Source organism: Malaya genurostris, chromosome 1 (assembly GCF_030247185.1).
Source record: "Malaya genurostris strain Urasoe2022 chromosome 1, Malgen_1.1, whole genome shotgun sequence".
Taxonomy (NCBI): Eukaryota; Metazoa; Arthropoda; class Insecta; order Diptera; family Culicidae; genus Malaya; species Malaya genurostris.
This window is the reverse complement of record NC_080570.1, coordinates 102311400-102331965: the sequence shown is the minus strand read 5'-3', so window position 1 is coordinate 102331965 and position 20566 is coordinate 102311400. Positions and strand designations below refer to the sequence as shown.

General features: G+C 35.3%; 1 protein-coding gene across 2 annotated transcripts in view; it reads right to left on the bottom strand.

Annotated features, from left to right (window-relative positions):
- LOC131425277 (proton channel OtopLc) overlaps positions 1–20150 on the bottom strand; it is a 125634-nt gene extending 105484 nt beyond the window's left edge. For both annotated transcript variants that reach the window (XM_058587033.1, XM_058587036.1), the window contains exon 1: positions 19714–20150. The gene's annotated coding sequence lies outside the window, so the exon portion shown is untranslated. The remainder of the gene's footprint in view (positions 1–19713) is intronic.
- Between the last annotated feature and the right edge of the window lie 416 nt (positions 20151–20566).

The following is a 20566-nucleotide window of genomic DNA, read 5'->3' as shown; positions in this document are numbered from 1 at the left end:
CGGTACTCCTTCGTGAACAACTCGCTGGTAGCAATCTCGTTTGCTTGCTTCAGGTCGGACACAACAACGCGTAACTTGTTTGGCGAAACCTTATCTATTGTTTTTATTGCCGAGAAATGTTTTTCCAGGTCCCGAGCAATATTTAAAACTCTGAGAGACTTTAATTTGGGCCGGAAGTATACCACCCACGGACCCCCCGAGCCATCGTCTTGGTAAACTTTTTGGCGAGCAGGCAATATCTTAGAGGGAGATGGAGGCATCGGAGAGGGAGATGGCATTGGAGAGGGAGATGGTATCGGAGGGGGAGATGGTATAGGAGGGGTAGATGGCATCTCGGAAGCAAACTCAGCCTCTAAATGTTCTTCGTTCATTCGTTCAGCTTCGCCCTCCTCCGAGACACCCCCACTGTCATCAATATTCATATTTAAAGTGCGGGAGTAAAGAAGTCTCCCGCACTTGAAATGAGAAAGAAAGAAATAAAATGAAAAGAAAATATATGAATGGTAAAAGTTGAAAGAAAAAGTTTGAGAAAATACTTAACAGTATGTCACGGTAAGCTGTTAGGTGAGTTGCTCCTTCACTCCTTCGTTGTGCTTCAGCGTGACCTTGACTCAGGATTTGGCTGCTGCGATGCGGGTAGCAAACAATAGAAATAACTGCTGCCCGAGGATAGCACAATAGCGTCTACTGTCGATACCGATACAAAACCGCTGCACAGACAGAACTCACTTGCGGGGATGCTACTTTTTATCACTTTTATTTAATGCCTATACTACAGCCTCTGCTGTGATAGGCACCTTCGTCTTACCGATGTCGATTGTTAAAAAAACGCGTGTGCTCACTTCGAACATTCGGTTACGAATGTCAAAATAACTATGAAATTAGTTAAAATTGAGAATTCCCTTTGCTGGAAAAAACTCTTACTTTTAGAGAATTTGTTTAGTTGGCGAATATCCTGGACAAAAACCAGCAATATTTCAATCCAACACGAAATTCTCATTGACAACTAATTTGTTATTAAAATCAGAAAATTTGTTTCTATTAATCTATCACCATCATTACTGAAGGACAGCACAAAGAACACAAAAATGAAATTGGTTCAATTAACAAGTTTATTAGCCAAAAACCCATGAACAGTGGTCAAAGCAAAACAATCCATTAAAAAGCTAAAAAGGACAGTCTTATTGAAACTGCTTGAAAATTGTTTTGATGTTTTTCGCATGTGTTACGATATACCCATATATAAATTTCTCATTCGATTTGTTAAAAAGGACGTAAACCCTTAGTGGAAAGTGTATTTATTCAGAATTTGTGCGCATTTGAAGCGATTGTGCGAAATAATGTTTTTACGCGCAACAGTGAAGTGAGTTTCGAATGTTGCACACTAATTGTATATGTCCAATGATGTTTTTTGTATCTTCCAACCTTCCGGGCTACGCCGTCCGGTGTACTACTTGTATTCGGTTTTTGTTTTCCGAGTGCTCAAAGTTTTCAGTGAGAGAGTCGATTTCGCAAAGACGAATGAAGAAAGCAGCGATTTAGAAGAAAAACTTTCAAAAAGAAGTTTATGTTTCGCTTATGTCTTTTTCTCCAATACAACATCGTATTTATACCTGCCAATATAGAAAAGACTACCGCGACTGAAATATTTTTCGGTAGTAGTGTGCCATCTAGTGGCTAGTAGTCATTACGGTGTTAACGTTTTTTTCGGTGATAGTGCGCCACATAGCTGCAAATTGCAGAAGCCAATTCTACCATTTATGTTGGTTGAAAACAACGTTTTATTTCTCTAATTCAACTAACAAATTAGTTGAATGGAAATGAAGTGTGCCTTAGCTAAGAAATGACAGCACGTTGAATTGGTGAATTCAACTAAAAAAATAGTCATTTCAACAAACATTTTATTCTTATTAAGGGAATCAGAAATAAAAAAACTAAATTAGCAAAGGTAAGATTTTTTTTAGTTGTCTCAAAAAATAACTAACTAAAATCAGAAAATCAACTAATTTTTTCGCCAAAATGCTGATTTCGGTCTTTCCGTGAATGTTCTGGACTTTTTAAAAATCGAGAAAAATATTATCATAATACAATATAACATCGTAGAATCTAAATTCGTTAAAAAGCAATTAATTCAAAACTTACGAAAAGTATTACGACTCCCGGCATAGTGTTTTCATACGCGCCAGGTGATGCGATGCGCGCATTTGTTAAGGAGCCAAACACTGCAAGCGCAAGTATATGAGTAATGTCAACAATGTGTGCATATAAAACAAATTCCGGCGCTTTGTTCCGTGATTTCAATCAACAAATCTTCCATATGGTTGAAAAATAAACAAAACAGTTCATTAATTTTTATCTGGGCGATTTTGCGAATTCTGACCCAGTTGTCATTTCATAGTTGTATTCGTTGGTCTTTTTCAAATCTGATTTTCTCGTTATATCCTCATTAGATACTGATCCTATTTAGAAATCAAGTACTAGGATTACCTAAAAGGACATACAAATTTAAATTTAAATTATTTCAAATCGGTTCTGATAACTTCGTTCCGTCACTTCTATGACGGGTTGAAATTTTTAGCACATGCCACCGTGTATTTTCAGAAGCATAAGACAAGTCGATATAAAATTCAATGTCTAAAGAATGACTAAAAGTAAATTGGAACGCATAAAAAAACAAATCCGTGATTCAATAAGTTTAAAAATCCATTAATGGTTGCTTTACAGTACTTTCATACAAATTTACAATAGTTACAACCAGTGTTGGTGATTGCCGATAATTTGACAGAAGCTGCTCGATATTTTGCTATATTGTATACAACATTTTCAATCCGGTAGAAGATGCTACAAGAACTCATGTTTCTCAATGCATGAACCGTGAGAGAATTTTTCTACATTTCTTCGCTCCACTTCATACTATGAATATTTCACGGCCCTTAAAAAAAAAGTAATACAGTCATTTTTGACAGTCTTAGTTATTTTTTACAGTCTTATAATGATCGGTGCTGTGTGGAATTTACCAGGAGAGTTGACAATTATCGCAGAAAATCGAATCGATGATTCGACTTGATGATTCTCATACTAGGATGGAATATTTCAAAACCGATGTGTGGAGCATTCACATACATTTTCATAGACACAACTTATACGAAGGTTATATAGTTAGAATAAGCGGCAGTAGTAAAATGATTCTATCGCAATTATCAACTGCCCATATAGAATCGGATCGCGAAACGAGAATAAGCGACCGTTTGTCCATTCTATGTGAAATGAACCATGCCGATTTTTTGTTGCTGCGATGATATCCGTCTCTCTTTGATGGCACTGATTGAATCGTGTGAAGAGTTGCTATAGAGCGTTCTTTGATACGATAAAAGCCATGCTTGGTTACAACACTAGATGGTTTCATATCTTCAGTTCAAACGAAATTCCGAACATTACTCTTAATGGACGCCATCAGCGCTCGCACATAGGAAACGGACAAGGAATTATCGTATTTCTTTCCGACTTACTGGATGTTCTTGACTACCCCGCAGCTTCGTCGAAGTCTATGGTAATTTGAAGGATTTATTATGGGAACAAAATTTCCTCTTTCAATCATTTCGATCTGTTGGTAGTATACCCCTCCAGAGTTATCTTGGAGTAGAGGCAGCAGGCCAAATCGGCCCAAAAGATAGCTTTTCTCTTATGCCAAGTCATCTCTGAAACCTCTCCCCGTCTTGATTGCTATCGAGTTTGACTTATAGATCAAAGCGTTTCATCAAAACACGAACATAAAAAATCCTTGCACGCTTTTCGGCAACGAAATTCAGCTTTATGTACCGGTTCGAACCGGTACCGGTGATTACTGGCTTTGTACGACTTGTATTCTTCCTTGGCAAGAATGTTCCACACCGTTTGAATGTTGGCGTTGCATCTTTGGGCCACATCGCGGATCGAAAGACCGAAGTTGACGTTAAAGTACCTCGACAATTTGCTGCGCAGCTGACGATCCCTAATTCCAGTTTTTCCGTGGGGCCCGCGTTGCACATTAAGTGTCCTTATAGGTTTTTAACACACGACAAACCATTGTTTCTGGCAATTTTCATTGCTTAACACAGGACCACAACGTATTTTACAGGTGTTTGGGCACAATATTTATTTTCTATCGTGTTTCATTTGACTTTATTTCTGAACGCGATCGACTTATCTGATCAAACTTGCACTAGTTGTTCTCTAATGAAAAAATTCAATCAGTGTGCCGTGATGGTGATTCTTTTAACATTTCCCATCTATTTAAAAAAATTGAATGATATATCCATATTACTTAAGAGGAACGAATGCAAATTGTACAACCTTACAAATATGGGTAGAATAAAATTATTCGCGTGTTGTCATTGAACTGTATGTCAGTATTCGATTCATGAGAAAAAATTTGAAAACAGTATTTTTTTAAAATCTTCTGCATTCTTCAATAGAAGTGTAAGCAAACCTCTGTCAAAAATTTTCGATTCCCAACACTACAGGTCTGCTAGCGGTACACGAGGGGTGTACCAATGTACTTTTAGTCAGCCTTTATATGGTTCTATAAACAGACCTACATGCATTACATTTCTTAACGTTTACTGTCATGCCGTTTCTGTCATACGTTTCTACCATCTTAATGCCCATCAATATATCACAACAATCCAAAAGACGCTACTTTTTGAAATCATTTTCATATATTACTTTAAACAAATTTATTATATATCTATATTCCATACATATAAAAAAACATCACAGTTACACCATCTTGTGACGAAAAAGGTTACTAGTTTTACATTGTTCAGTAATTTTTGTTCAGCATGCACCAAAATCTAAATGTCAAAACTAATTTAGCATGATACCCACTTAGAGGTGGGAACTTTTCTATATTTAAAATATTGTTTTTTTTTTCTGATGACATAAAACACCACCTAAAAGCATTACGACAATCAAAACAACAAACCGATCAAAGTTAAGTGTAGAATTATAATTAGGGGAAGATGGGGTAAAACGTACCCCTGAGACATAATGCACCTTTTGCTTTTCTCAAAAGTTACCAATTTTTTTCACTGAAATTTTAATGAAACTGAAAGTCCGCCATGATAACAGATTACTAAAAAATTTTGGTAGCGATGGTTCAATCATATCTGGAAAAATAAAAAAAAACCGATTATGTCTCTGTTATAAGTAATTTTTTATGTTCGTTCTATAGTAATTTTCTAGGTTGAGGAAGACGATTTTAATTATGTAACCAGTGAATTTTTTTGCCAATCATTCGGGTTTCTAAAATTAGTTCTAATACAGACGATGTATTTGCAATTTTATAGATAAATCGTCAAATTTATCGTCTCATATTTTTGGGGGCAAAACGACCCGAATTGTGTGAGGCAAAATGCTCAAGAATTCCCTTTCAAAAATTATCCATAAGTTATCAATTTAATGAATAATAGTGAACAATTTTCCACCTGCAAATATTTCGTCAACGAAAAGTCTGAAGCTTTCTTTAAATAAAAAGAAAAAGCTTTATGAGGGTGCATTTTGCCCCGTGGTTGTCTTTAATCCGTTGTTTTTAGGGATTTTTATTTATAAATAAATTATTTCAATAGACAATTTTTAAGGGTTTTGGAAAATAAGATATTTCATGTATTTTTCAATGCATTCAGCGAGTATTAGTACGTAATTTTGAAAAATAATGATTACGGAAGATAGTCATGCATGAAACTCTTCCGTTTTATTCTCTATAGTTAAGATATAGCTACACGGAACGACCGAAATCAGTATTTTCGCGAAAAATTTAGTTGATTTGCTGATTTTAGTTAGTTATTTTTTGAGACAACTAAAAAAATCTTACTTTTGCTGATTTAGATTTTTTATTCTCAATCCCTTAATAATAATAAAATATTTGTTGAAATGACTATTTTTTTTAGTTGAATTCACAAACTAAACGTACTGTCATTTCTTAGCTAAGGCACACTTCATATCCAGTCAACTAATTTTTTAGTTGAATTGAAGAAATATAATGTTGCTTTCAACCAATATGAATGGTTGAATTGGCTTCTGCAATCTGCAGCTATATGGCGCCCTGTCACCGAAACGGTAACACCTTAATGACTACTAGCCACTAGATGGCACACTACTGCCGAAAAAAATTCAGACGCGGTTGTCTTTTCTATATTGGCAGGTATAAATACGATGTTGTGTTGGAGAAAAAGACATAAACGAAACGTAAACATCTTTTTGAATTTTTTTTTTCTTCTAAATCACTGTTTTCTTCATTCTCACTGAAAACTTTGAGCACTCGGAAAACAAAAACCGAATACAAGTAGTACACCGGACGGCGCAGCTCGGAAGGTTTGAAGATACAAAAAAACTTCATCACAATTAGAGTGAAACATTCGAAATTCACTTCACTGTTCTGCGTAAAAACATTATTACGCACAATCGCTTCAAGTGCGCACAAATTCTGAATAAATACGATTTCCACTAACAGTTTACGACATTTTTACATATCGGTTTAGAAATTTAAATAAAGATATATCGAACGCATGCGAAAAACATCAAAACAATGTTCAAGTAGTTTCAATAAGACTGTCCTTTTTAGCTTTTTAATGGATTGTGTTGCTTTGACACTTCTCATGAGTTTTTGGCTAATAAAGTTGTTAATAATACCCATTTCAGTTTTGGTTTTTTGTGCTGTCCTTCAGTAATGATGGTGATAGATAAATAGAAACAAATTTTCTGATTTTAATAACAAAATTAGTTGTCAATGAGAATTTCGTGTTGGATTGAAATATTGCTGGTTTGAGTCCAGGATATTCACCAACTAAACACATTCTCTACAACTAAGAGTTTTTTCAGCAAAGTAAATTCTCAATTTTAACTAATTTTATAGTTATTTTGGAAATTTTGTTGTTAAAATCAACTAATTCAAAAACAGTAATACGAATTAGGCGCAGAGCTAATTTCGGTCGTTCCGTGTACATTTCCTTAGGGGGTGCGTTTTACCCCATCTACCCCTAAACTTATCGTTTCCAAATTCAAAAGTGATGAAGTGGTGTTAAACTTTTCTGAAAGACTTCCGGTGAGGCTCTCAACGCGTGAGCTAGTGCGACGAGAATTTTTGTATTTTTTGTTCGAGGAAGAAAGTCCTGGAGTAAATCAGTGTTGCGACGCCGCGAAACTATCACCGGGAGTCACTGCGTAAACTACAAACTACCTTTACAATCGAAAATAATAAAATAATAACATAATCGAACATATAACCTAAACGGGTAAGATAGATCTCTATCGGTCCCAGCCCTTTCAAGTTGACACACCAGCAAATAAAAAAAAACTTTTCTGAAAGTAAAGCGACTTCAATATTATAATATAATGTTAAGGCACACTGCTTAAGCTCTAAGATGCCAAGGGTATTTACTAATCTTAATTACGACTAACTTAAAACTTATGTAATGTAGCGGTAGCGGATTCTCGAGAATTTAGCTTTCAGCTGGCGATCGGTAGTGGCCGGTGAATTGAATATTGCATGAGGGTCTTCCATATGGCGTTGGCGAATATCCATGTTGGCCGCATCCTTCGGTCCGTGTGGGTCCGCGGAAGTAAAGCGACTTGATATATTTATACCACTAGAATCGGAAATCATCATTATCATAAGCCTGAATACAAGTAGGTTGGTTTCTAAAATCAAGAAATTGCAATGCTTTCTTCGTAAATATTGTCGAAATTCTGGAATTAGCTTTACGAATCATTCGTTTCGTTCATGCGCTGAAACTTAGAGTTATACAGAGATAGAAAATAAATTTCACATACATTTATTTCAAAAGAGATTTTTTACTTAACAATGTGTTTTCTTTCGATTTAGTAAAACATTGAAATTTAAGCCATATTCACAGCTTTTTTTCGTACTGTACTGATCGGAGAAGCTGTTATATGTGTATAGCAAAAATTGTAGTGTATAAATAACCTTTTTTGCCACTGTGGTGTGCCTCGTAAAACACAAGAGTGATCCATATTGATATATAGTATATTTGCTTTAAATGACAACAATTCATTGCATAGATCACTCGTGAATAGTATAAAAAGGAGTAGTCTGAAATGGCTCCCTTATTTTTTTGTGTGAAGAATGTAATAAAACTAAATATGTCTCAAATCATTGCATTCCAAATGATGGCCATACAAACTTATTTTGGCAGAATCGATTCTCGGTTTCTGGTTCTGCAAGTAACGATCGAAATCTGCAAAACGAATCTCTCATCAATTTTTCAGAAATAGATTGAAATTTGGAAACAGATTGCAATCCAAATTGGGCTTAGTGTGTGGCGATGCAATTGGAATCCTAAATCGTTGGTTTTAGCTATGATAGCGACGCTCGTGTGTACTGGTACATATTTTTCTAACGTCACAGCGATTTCGGCCTTCAATTGCTCCAAAAATGAACGCTTATACTTGTTTCCGATAGTTTTTCCATTTTAGAGTTAGCCCACCTAAAGTAAACAATGGCAGTGCCGGAAAACCGACTTCATGACCTTTCCTACCTGTGTTTGCACAGTCCTATTTTCTAAACAAATCATTTTCGATCCTTCAATCATTCCATCAATACTAACAATATAACATCAACAATATAACAATATAACAGCTGCAACTCTTGGATTATTGTAATGTTTTTTTTGGTGAATAGGATTTTAAAATAGTTGGGTGCTCTTTAGAGAAGGGAAAACCTAAAAATTAGTAAAATTAGATTATTATTGCCAATGGTTCGAATCACTTTGGATCGTCTTCATGTATTATGCAGAATCTGATAAAGTTCTAACTCACTGGAGCATATTCCGATTTCATTTAGTATAAAGTTTAGTTCTCTATTGTATTTTTTTTCTATTTACACGTAGAAGCAAAACAATAATCAGTACTCAGAGCTAAAAATAAAAATCAACCTACCATAGCGTCATTTTTCATGCAAATCTATTGTACCAGGAGATCGAGTATGACACTCATAATCGCTAACAATTTTTATCGGTAGATACTTGGCACCGAGGGGTCGGAACAGGAAGAACTGTTAGGAGGACAAAAGTTTTTGTGGTTTAGATATAGGGGCAATTAGAGTAGCTTTAATTACTAGGGTGTTACGAAAACTATTTTCTGATTGTGTTGCGATGAAAAGATTGCACTATTCACAAGATACTCTTTCGATAGTTGTCCGTTATTTACAAAAATTTTTAGTATTGGACAAAAAAGTTAAAAACAAATAGTTTCTTAAAAGTGTTCATCATGCTTCATAGAGTTGGTAAGGAACATAATTGCCTATCATGAGGCAAAATTTTTTCAATTAAAATCTGAACATAATTGTAAATATCACTCATACAACCCTTATTTGTAGAGCTTGGGTTTTCAATCAAAAAACTTAAACTTTAAATACAAGACAGATTTTCTGAAGAACACCCTACCGTTTGAGATACCACAGTAGCGTCTTCATCGAAACTGCTTGATATAAGTTGTTCTACAATTTTGCCGAAGAGTACATCCCATCCGGAAAATAATTTAATAATAAGATCTACATTATTACCACACATATCTTAAGATGGTTTTTTTGACACTGATCATTTGTTTTACTCCAAAATATAATGCTAAGCCCCAAGCATTTTCTTCCCTAGATTGTGAATCCGGCGGACCACTGTGCATTGTCAGTATTTAGTTTTGAACGTTTTGCGTGTTGTGCATGCAAAGGAGACCATTCGATATGGAATGTGAGTATTGCCGTTCGTATTTCAATGAATCTTTTTTGTTTAGATTCTGCCACGCTGCATGCCGTTCAACTATGCTGATGCAGAATCAGTATAATCATATCAACGTCGGTAATTACGACCGAAATAGGGGGTCATCCAAAATGGTGCGACCTGTTTTCGAGACAGTAATTAAATTCATCGTCTAGCACGCAATGCTAGCAAAGCTATACAGGGGAGGTTGCTACCATTGTATGAGCATTTGTTAATTTTATATTTAGGGAACGAAAACAAAGCGATGTTATCAGAAAAGTGATTCTAAAAAAAAACGATTATAAATAATTGAGATCTTTAGAGTTTTTTTCTAGATAGAAATCGAGGTTCTCGTCGTTGATAAACAATATTTAGCCAATGTTTAAGTAAAGTAAAAGAATTTATTCCAAGAATTAAAAAAGGCAGAAAATGTGATAAAATCAGGACCAACTTGGATGAAACTTTGCATAAGTCTTTAGCATGGCAAATCATTTTCTTCGCACGGGTGGAGAGATCAATTCACCTCAAGACTAATGTATTTTGTGCATATGCTTTCCTCGAATCATAACTCGGTAACAGTTAATTGTGTAAAATGGGGTCCAAGATGAAGCTGCATCAGATCGAATATACATTCTAAAACCCTTCTTAATCCACCTAGTGGTGTGATAATGCCTTTCTCTCCTTTCATAACAGTCTCATGAAAATATGTTTCATACTTTTATTATATAATTTCAGATACTAATTTTGACACCAATTGATTCAGATTGATTCGAGTAGTTCACAAAAGCATGCTTCAGTGTTTATGTCACACAGTCAGCATCATTTTTCCAAACTAGTGCTTGATATTTGCGTTGCCTATTTGTATGAGAACAGTGATGCTAATCTAAAAAACGTGATTAATCCACCTAGCAGTGAGATGATACCTTTTTTTATCAATCCGCATGTGTTTTTTGCATGAATATTCTTCGGTGTTTAAGTTTTCATTATATTATTTTAATGACCGTCGTTTTAAGCGACAATTTGAGATTGTAATCACTCATTACTCTGTAATGTCGAAACTGCAAATACAATCGAATTTAAATCTAGAAGTGTGATAATCGATTAAACATGCCATGATATGTAAGTTCCACTTTAGAGTTTACGGTAATTTAAGGTACTTCCAGAGCCGGTATTCAGGAACCAGCATAATCCAAACCGATTCGTATGGCCATATGACGAACAAATTACAGTTTTGAGTACAACTTTGAAGCTTAATTGGATAAAATTCATTAATTTTTGTATGTATGTATAAAATTAATTAATTTTGTATATAAGTTCAATTCAATTTGAATTTTTGTTTCTGAAATTTGATTAGGCTTTTTTGAGAAAACGATTGAGCTTTGAGAAACGATTTTATACTGGAACCGGAATTCTAAAATCGGTATGGCCGAACTCAGATAAATGCACCTGAGAAGCTGTATAGTTTACATTTGTTTCAAAATATTTGAAAATCAGTGAAGACATCTTTGAGAAATCATAGCACGAATTAAATTTTTAGGTGCCTTCTGAATCGACAACTGAATACCACTAAAACTGAAAAAAGTTAATTTTTTTATCGACTATCCAAATCTGCTAACCCGATAAACCTGATTAATTTATGTGGAATAGATATTTTTATACTAATCACCCTGTATCCCCGAAACCGGAAGTTGGATCTGACTGAAGAGCAAGATGTTTCAAAGAATATTGAAACTTTTGATTTGCATCTTAGATGATTCTTAGATTTCATTTGAATCTTAGATCGGTTCAGCCATCTACGAGAAGAATGAGTTACACAATTTTGATTTCGTTTCATATATCATCCTGTAGTTCCGAAACCAGAGGTCGGAACCAAACATAATTCAGCAACTTTGTTTGGGAGCATACGAATTTTCGTATGAATCTGAATTTATAGAAAAGAAATTTTCAGAGAAAATTGAGTGAAATTATTTGTCACACACGCATTTGCTGATCTCGACGAACTGATTCGAATGGTATATGGATGTTATGTTCTTCCAGCATTTATTGCTGTAAGTAGTTTAAAACAATATAATTAAAAAAAATCTGCCATCATCTGGTTTATATATGTCATATTCGAACGATTATGTTGCCAAAAACGAGCCGTGCTAAAATCGGTCCGAGGCAAATTGTCATGAAGAAGGATGCTGTACACAGTCTTTTTGGTACTTAGAAACAATTGTATGTAACAGAATAAAAAATCGTGTTTTCCGTTGCTCCCAAGCATTGCTTTGTCATACAGCGCTCAAAATTCCTACTGCTGGAATAGGGGGAAAAGCCGTTTACACAAAAATTACAATATCTCCGTTAAAAATGGACGGATTTTAACAATCTATGGCTTGTTGGATAGCTATTACCGTGCCGAATCTAAGTCTGAAAACATATTCTGTTTTCAAGGTCAATTGTGACAGATACTGTCAAAAAACTGAAAATTTTGACATAAAACTTCGAATAACTCAAAAAGTAAACATCCGATCTCAAAACCATTCAATAGCGTTTTGGGTGACGGGGAGACCTTTCATTTGCGACTAGTTTGATCAAAATTGGTCCAGCCATCTCTGAGATCTCGACCTCTTAGTTGACAACACACATACAGACACACACATACACACACACACACACAGACATTTGCTCAGTTCGTCGAGCTGAATCGATTGGTAGATGTCATTCGGCCCTCCGGGCCTCGGAAAAATTTTCGAAAGTTTGAGCGAATTCTATACCTATTTTTTATATATATAAAAAAAGGTAAAACCCATCTTAATCCACCTAGTGGTGTGATAATGCCTTTCTCTTCTTTCATAACAGTCGCATGAAAATATGTTTCATACTCTTATTAAATAATTTTGGATATTAACTTTGACACCAATTGATTCAGATTTTTTCGAGTAGTTCACGAAAGCATGCTTCAGTGTTTATGTCACAGAGTCAGCATCATTTTTCCAAACTAGTGCTTGACATTTGCGTTGCCTATTTGTAATCAGTGATGCTAATCTAAAAAAAAAGCCTTCTTAGTCCACTTAGTGGAATTTTCATATATCTTGAAAAATCACCATAGGGGGGAGTACATGAAATTTTCGAAATCGAAAAAAAATTTTTGATGCCAAAAGGATTAGAATTGCATGAAACGTCGAGATTTAGTGTCATCTCGAAAAAAAATTTTTTTGAAAATGTCGCTTTTTGGGACTTAGAAAATATATGAAAATTTTTCTAAGTCCCAGAAAGTTGATTTTTTCAAAAAAATTTTTTTTTGAGAGGACACTAAATTTCGATGTTTCATGCAGTTTTAAGAGTCTCGGCATCAAAAAAAATTTCGATCTTGGAAATTTCATGTACTCCCCCCTATGGTGCTTTTTCAAGGTCGAAAATTGTCAAACCTTTACCACCGGGCAGCACCCCTTACGCATGTCCGATTTAGGTCCAATTTTGCATGAAGGCTTAACGAAAATAGAGGTGATCCTGAAATTTTGGCACCCATATATATATATATATATATATATATATATATATATATATATATATATATATATATATATATATATATATATATATATATATATATATATATATATATATATATATATATATATATATATATATATATATATATATATATATATATATATATATATATATATATATATATATATATATATATATATATATATATATATATGAGCGGTAAAAATCAATGTGTTTTGTCGGTTACGTCACTTATACCATCATATATCTGGAACCAAAAGTCACAACCATTTGATCTTCGAACTTGATCAATGGCCCGACAGTAGCTTTCAAACGAGCCCAAGTTTCTTAAAATCGGTTCAGCCATCTCTGAGAAAATTGAGCGCGTTCAAATATCTTCTAAAAGTGCACACACACATACACACACACACACACACACACACACACACACACACACAGACATTTTCCGATCTCGTCGAACTGAGTCGAATGGTATATAACACTATGGGTCTCCGAGGCTCCGTTCGAAAGTCGGTTTTTCCAGCAATTCTAATACCTTTCTATAGAGAAAGCCAAAGCCTTCTTAGTCCACTTAGTGGAATTTTCATATATCTTGAAAAATCACCAATGGGGGGAGTACACGAAATTTTCGAAATCGAAAAAAAATTTTTGATGCCAAAAGGCTTAGAATTGCATGAAACGTCGAGATCTCGAAAAAAAATTTTTTTGAAAAAGTCGACTTTTTGGGACTTAGAAAAAATATAAAAGTCCCAGAAAGTTGATTTTTTCAAAAAAAATTCTTTTTGAGATGACACTAAATTTCGATGTTTCATGCAGTTTTAAGAGTTTCGGCATCAAAAAAAAATTTCGATTTTGGAAATTTCATGTACTCCCCCCTATGGTGCTTTTTCAAGATCGAAAATTGTCAAACCTTTACCACCGGGCAGCACCCCTTACGCATGTCCGATTTAGGTTAAATTTTGCATGAAGGCTTTTTTCGAGGTGCTTAAACTTTTGAGCACTAGAACTTAAACGAAAATAGAGGTGATCCCAAAAATTTGGCACCCTTATATATATATATATATATATAAGAGCGGTAAAAATCAACGTGTTTTGTCGGTTATGTCACTTATACCATCATATATCTGGAAACAAAAGTCACAACCATTTGATCTTGTAACTTGAACCCGACAGTAGCTTTCAAACGAGCCCAAGTTTGTTAAAATCGGTTTAGGTTTATCGGTATCTCTGAGAAAATTGAGCGCGTTCAAATATCTTCTAAAAGTGCACACACACACACACACACACACACACACACACACACACACACACACACACACACACACACACACACACACACACACACACACACACACACACACACACACACACACACACACACACACACACACACACACATTTTCCGATCTCGTCGAACTGAGTCGAATGGTATATAACACTATGGGTCTCCGAGGCTCCGTTCGAAAGTCGGTTTTTCCAGCAATTCTAATACCTTTCTATAGAGAAAGGCAAAAATATACACACAAAAAATTATTCGTTTTCAGTTATACATAACAGCTATACCGCTTTGAAGACATTTTCCAAAAATCGTAATGAGTTTTTGGTGGAAAGTCGTCATTTAAGCATTCAAATGTGATTAAATTTGTTCATGTTAATTTTGTAAACATGTAAACTTGGTTTCAATGGCTCTTTTCTGAGTTGGCTTAGCTCATACCTAATAGGGCGCAAAATGTCAGTGAAAATTGGTGACTGCTTTACATCACCGTTTGCTGTCAGCTCCGGAGTTCCACAGGGTAGTTATCTAGGACCATTCATATATTTGCTCTACTTAAATGATTTAAATACTTTGCTAAAATGCAGGAAATTTCTCTATGCTAACGATTTCAAACTCTTCCATCTAATCAAAACTACCAATGATGCTATATTTCTGCAGTCACAATTAGACATCTTTACAAATTGGTGCACACTAAATAGAATGACTATAAACGCCTCGAAATGTTCAATTATGTCGTTCACACGAAAACACTCAGTAGTTAAGTTCGACTACACTATTTCACAAACTGTTCTTAAAAGAGAATCGTTCGTTAAAGACTTAGGAGTTATCCTAGATTCAAAAATGAATTTCAAGCTGCATGTGGATTACACAATCAACAAAGCTTCTAAGTTACTCGGATTTATTTTTTGTGTTACGAGATGTTTCGAGAATATACATTGCCTAAAAGCGCTTTGTTGTGCTCTGGTTCGTTCTACACTCGAATACGCAGCTTTTGTTTGGTCACCTTCTAATCAAAATGATATTCAGCGAATAGAAGCCATCCAACATAAATTCATTCGTTTCGCGCTTCGTAAACTTCCTTGGAGAGATCCTCTGAATCTTCCGACTTACTCAGACCGTAGCAAGCTCATAGGTCTCGATCTATTGTCTGTTCGTAGAGACGTGTTTCAGGCAACTTTCGTCGCAGATCTGCTTCAATCTCTAATCGATTGTTCTGAACTCTGACGCTCACTAGACTTCGATATTCGCCGTCGTGTTCTTCGAACTCATACTTTTCTCCGTCTTCCTTCCGCTAGAACCAGCTACGGTCACAACGAGCCTTTCGTTAGTATCTGCCATCTATTTAATCGTTGCTCAAATGTTTTCTATTTTCACTTAACTCATAACACCATAAAGAATTTGTTTCTAAGATTTTTGTCTCGCTAGTTATTAGTATTGTATTAGTATTAGTATTAGAGATAAGAATGGTGCTGTGTGTAGTAGTAACCAGTGCTGTAAAACTTCATTCAATTCAATTGAAACTGAATGTGGAACACATTGACAATCTCTCTAATGCAGTAAACTTCACTCTCTGACACACACAATGTTTGCTGACGGCCCGAACGGGCAGCATTCAGTCATCAATCGTTTCTCTTCAATCGAGGCTCAGGTTAACCACCGTCAGTTGATCTCTTGAAGTAACAAAATATCTCTTTCAATAGTGTGAGAGCGGCCTTCAAATGAGGTTCATGTAAACATTCCAATTGGTTCAAGATAATACATGAAAGACAAACCAGATAGCAGAAATATCAATCACAGAATACACATAAATTAATTGTTTCCTCCTTCAGTTTTCATTTTTAATACTTTACTCCATTTATAATATTAATATTACTATAATTACTACCAAGAGCGAAAGCAATGAAGGAGCTACACTACTTGGCACTTGAAACTGAGCAAGCAAAACTTCAAATGACTATCAACGATTATTCAACTGACGATGAAATCCGGGAGCTTCACTTGAAAATAGCAGCAAAAGTCAAATGAATTAGTAGGGATATGCTGACGGTCAGCGGCCATAAATTTCATTTTCATCTTATATTATTCGATTGAAAATGAAATTTTACCGCACTGGTAGTAACCAATGTAATTTAAGGAAATGTATCATTTGTATAATTATAACCTGTTGGTACAAAAGATGAGAGGTTTTATGCCTGCTGGAGAGAGAGCTAAAATTTGGTGATGCTCAGCTCCAGTGGTCTTTTCCCTGCTCCAAATAAACAAATAAACAGATATACTGATTATTTCGTGATATTTAATGGTGTGTCATAATATTTGATGTAACTAATCCGCACTTTCGTTTAGGTACATCGTTTCACATTCTTGTAGTGAAAAGGAGGAAACCATGCACAATTCACACAATTGATCAACTAATTGATATTCGGAAGTAAGCAGAAAGCGTGAAAGTTTTATTCGTATTCACGACACCCAGTTATGTCTCTGACTTTACATACCCTTCCTTTTTTTACGGGTAGTTTTCTGACTCGTGGAAAAGTGTTCCACTTTTTTCCTTTATAGTCCATTGCGCTCTCCTTCTTGGACACTTTTTTTTGTACAAGTGACAGTTTCCTAGTTACAACCAGTGCGGTAAAATTTCTTTTTCGAATGAAATTATTTTGATGAAAACGAAATAAATGGTAATTTGAAGTTTCGCTAGCTCCGTTTCAAGAGCGAATGAACCCACCTGTCTCTTTGTCTCAGCCGCCGACAGTGAACAAGTTCGAATGAATAGGCATGAACATCAGCTCGATGACAGAAAATTATTCCGCAAAGCAAAGTCTTGGCATTACATTCCTTTTGTGGAATTTGGCCTTCCTGTTTCAACAGATTTCACAGTCGATTTTCAGTTTACAGAATTACTCCATTTCAGTTCACAGTTATCGCCAGTAAATGTGAATGAATAATTTTCGAATTTTCGGTATGCATTGAGATGTATTCCAAAGTATTAGAAACGAAGATTGGAAGAGAAAACAATAAATTTAAGTACATTCTATGATTGACCGTGTTTACCGTTCATTTATTATCTTGAATTATCTCTGTAATCCATCTCGAAGTGAAATTAAATTTTTAATTTGCCTATATTGCGTGATGGATAATTCATTTTTTCGGAAAAGTTGCAGAGCATATTAAAGATAAATGGGGTAAAATCTACCCTCCAAGGAAATGTTTCTGTATCTTAACTAACGTCCCGTCAACATTATTTCTCAAAATTACGAACCAATACTCGCTGGATGCATTGAAAAATACATGAAATATCTTATTTTTCAAAACCATTTAATATTGTCCATTGAAATATACGCCCGATTGTGAAAAACATAGAAAATATACATCTGAACATAGAGGCAGGATGACCTAAAACAATATCTATTATCTATTGTCATGACGGACTTTCAGTTTCATTAAAATTTCAGTGAAAAAATTGCATTTTGCCTCGGAGGTTTACCCCACCTTCCCCTATTACAAGAAAATATACCGAATTCATGAACTCTTTACAATGGATTGGTGTCGAGATATGAAGAATTGTTTATCGGTGGCCCAGAAATGCAGTTTTATCTTTTCACCTTTCTACCTTTATTATGAATATGAGAAATAGTTTAGAGTTCACTCAACCTTCGGAAAACGAACTGAGTAAATGTCGGTGCGTATGTATGTGTATGTGAAATAAAGAGATGTGAATCTCAGAAAAGGCAGGACCGATTTTGACCAAACTAGTTGCAAACGAAAGGTATTCCAGGATGTATGTATGCTATTGTTTTTGGATCTCACTTTGATCACTTCCCGAGTTATGCAAAATTGTATATCAAAGTTTTCAGCTTTATTGACAATATCTGTCACAATTGACCTTGAAAATTGTAAAATCGTATATTGTAAGAATTCGTCAACTATTCACGAAGATATCGTTTTTTCGTCATATCCCAATAGTTGGGGTTTTGAGCGAAGCCCGATGAAATGGCGTAACTTAGGAACAAGTTTCAACACAATCTTTTCTGAGTGATGAAAAGATCGAATACAGTACTCTTCAGCGTAGCATTTTGGCTCGATTTTTTTTAGCACGCTTCCTTTTAGGCAACGTGATTGTTCGACTGTGACATGTTAATTCTTATATTGGAAATTGTACATTGTTTTCGAATTCAAAGTTATAACCCATACATTTTTATAACTAAACAGATTGTAACTGTCTTCAACTACAGCCACTGATGGAATTGACAGAAATTTGGCTTTCAATTAAACATGTATTATGAAACAAATATGGTGAAATATTTCTTTTCCAGTGTGCAACTAATAAATACTAAAGAAACTCAAGGACAGCCAGTAGAAACATATACTGGAAAATTCAATATTCTATGGCAATGAAAAAATAAAATTAAATGCACAAAAAAATTCGATTATTATATTAAATTATACAAAATTGACGATTTTTGTCAAATACACGCATGTTTATGTTTTATGTTTCATACCGTATTAAATAAACGTATTCATGAGGAAAAAAACCTCTCTCAAGCCAAAGAACTATGCACAAACATTATATACAAGAAATACTCCAAAACAGATTGCACTGAATTTTTAGAAAATAATGTGTAATAAAACGCAGTCAAACTAACAAAGTAAGTTTCTGATTCACTATTCGAAATGTCTTGAGCGCATCACAAAAATGAATCCAATGAATCTCTCACAGATCCAACTTCTAACGCTGCACATAAATGTAGCGTGGAGATATAATTACGCTTAACCTAATAAGTCTCATTCCAACAAGCGCTAAAATAAGTCTTTTGTAATATTTTCGTTGTGCTATTTCCGTACATGCATTCACACGAGAAGTGAAGTCATGTACGAAGCGACAGGTGGATGACTAAATAAAAAAATGCACTAAACAACCTGATGCTAACCTCTGTCCCTGCTGTCTCCACTCCCATTCCTAACAGAGGAAACTCTTACTTTTCATCATACTTGTTTTTCTGTCAGTCTAGACAGCGAACACTCGTCTCATGTTAAACTGTTGATAGTGTTTTTGTAGGCCATGTTGGCATCACTCCCAACTCATTTCTACGAGGAAGCTATTTCCGTGTCAACACAGATTCAATCACGGCACATCGACCGGTTGGCCGTAAGCCAATAATGAAATTTGATTCCTACCCATTTTACTCCAAACTTGAAGATAGTATTGAGTCACACTAGAACTTCTTGGTTTCAGCCAATGTTGAACTGCGCTCACCGCTGCTATTTCTTACACAATAACGATGATTAGTGTCTCGGAACCGGATAGCTATAATTTTCATCGTAGGCGACCGTCCCAAACCGGTAGCTGTTCAATCAGTTCACCGTACACAATCAACAATAACCTGTCACACAAGGCACGATCAACTGCAGCAGACGTTTTTTCCATCAATACTAACTTGGATTAGAATGTTTCCCACACACCGATCATCGAAATTAAATTTTCTACCTCCCATTTACTAATTCCAAATTTGCTTCCCATCGATTGTACAAATATCAAACAGAATAAAAAAACTCCGCGGAGTGCCTATCGCGAAACTACGACTCGACCCGGCAAAGTTCTAACTGCGACTGCTTCACGTGCGCCCGCTCGTTGTCTCACTCTCATATTCGGGCTGTGGTTAGTTAGAATGCTTCAGGTATCAGCAATGAGCTGCTATGCACTATTCTACACAGTAGGCCGCAAATATTGATGAATGGGTCTGAGCTCATTTTTCCGTATATACACAATGTACACATATTCGCGAGGGGTTCGTCCGAGCCCGTAGCGACGATTGGGTAGGCAGTTCCGACCACCTCACCGCTTGTGGGTGCATACATAGTTAGTTAATACATAGTCGAAGAGGTCTATTTAGCGTGCATATCTTAACGGTGACAACTATACCGACAGGTCGACAGGTGGCAACTTATTGTGCTCAAATAAAATTGTTGCCGCCGGTGGGCTGCAGCAGTTTTTTTCTTTTTTTTTCTCAGGGCCGAAGAGATTAAATCT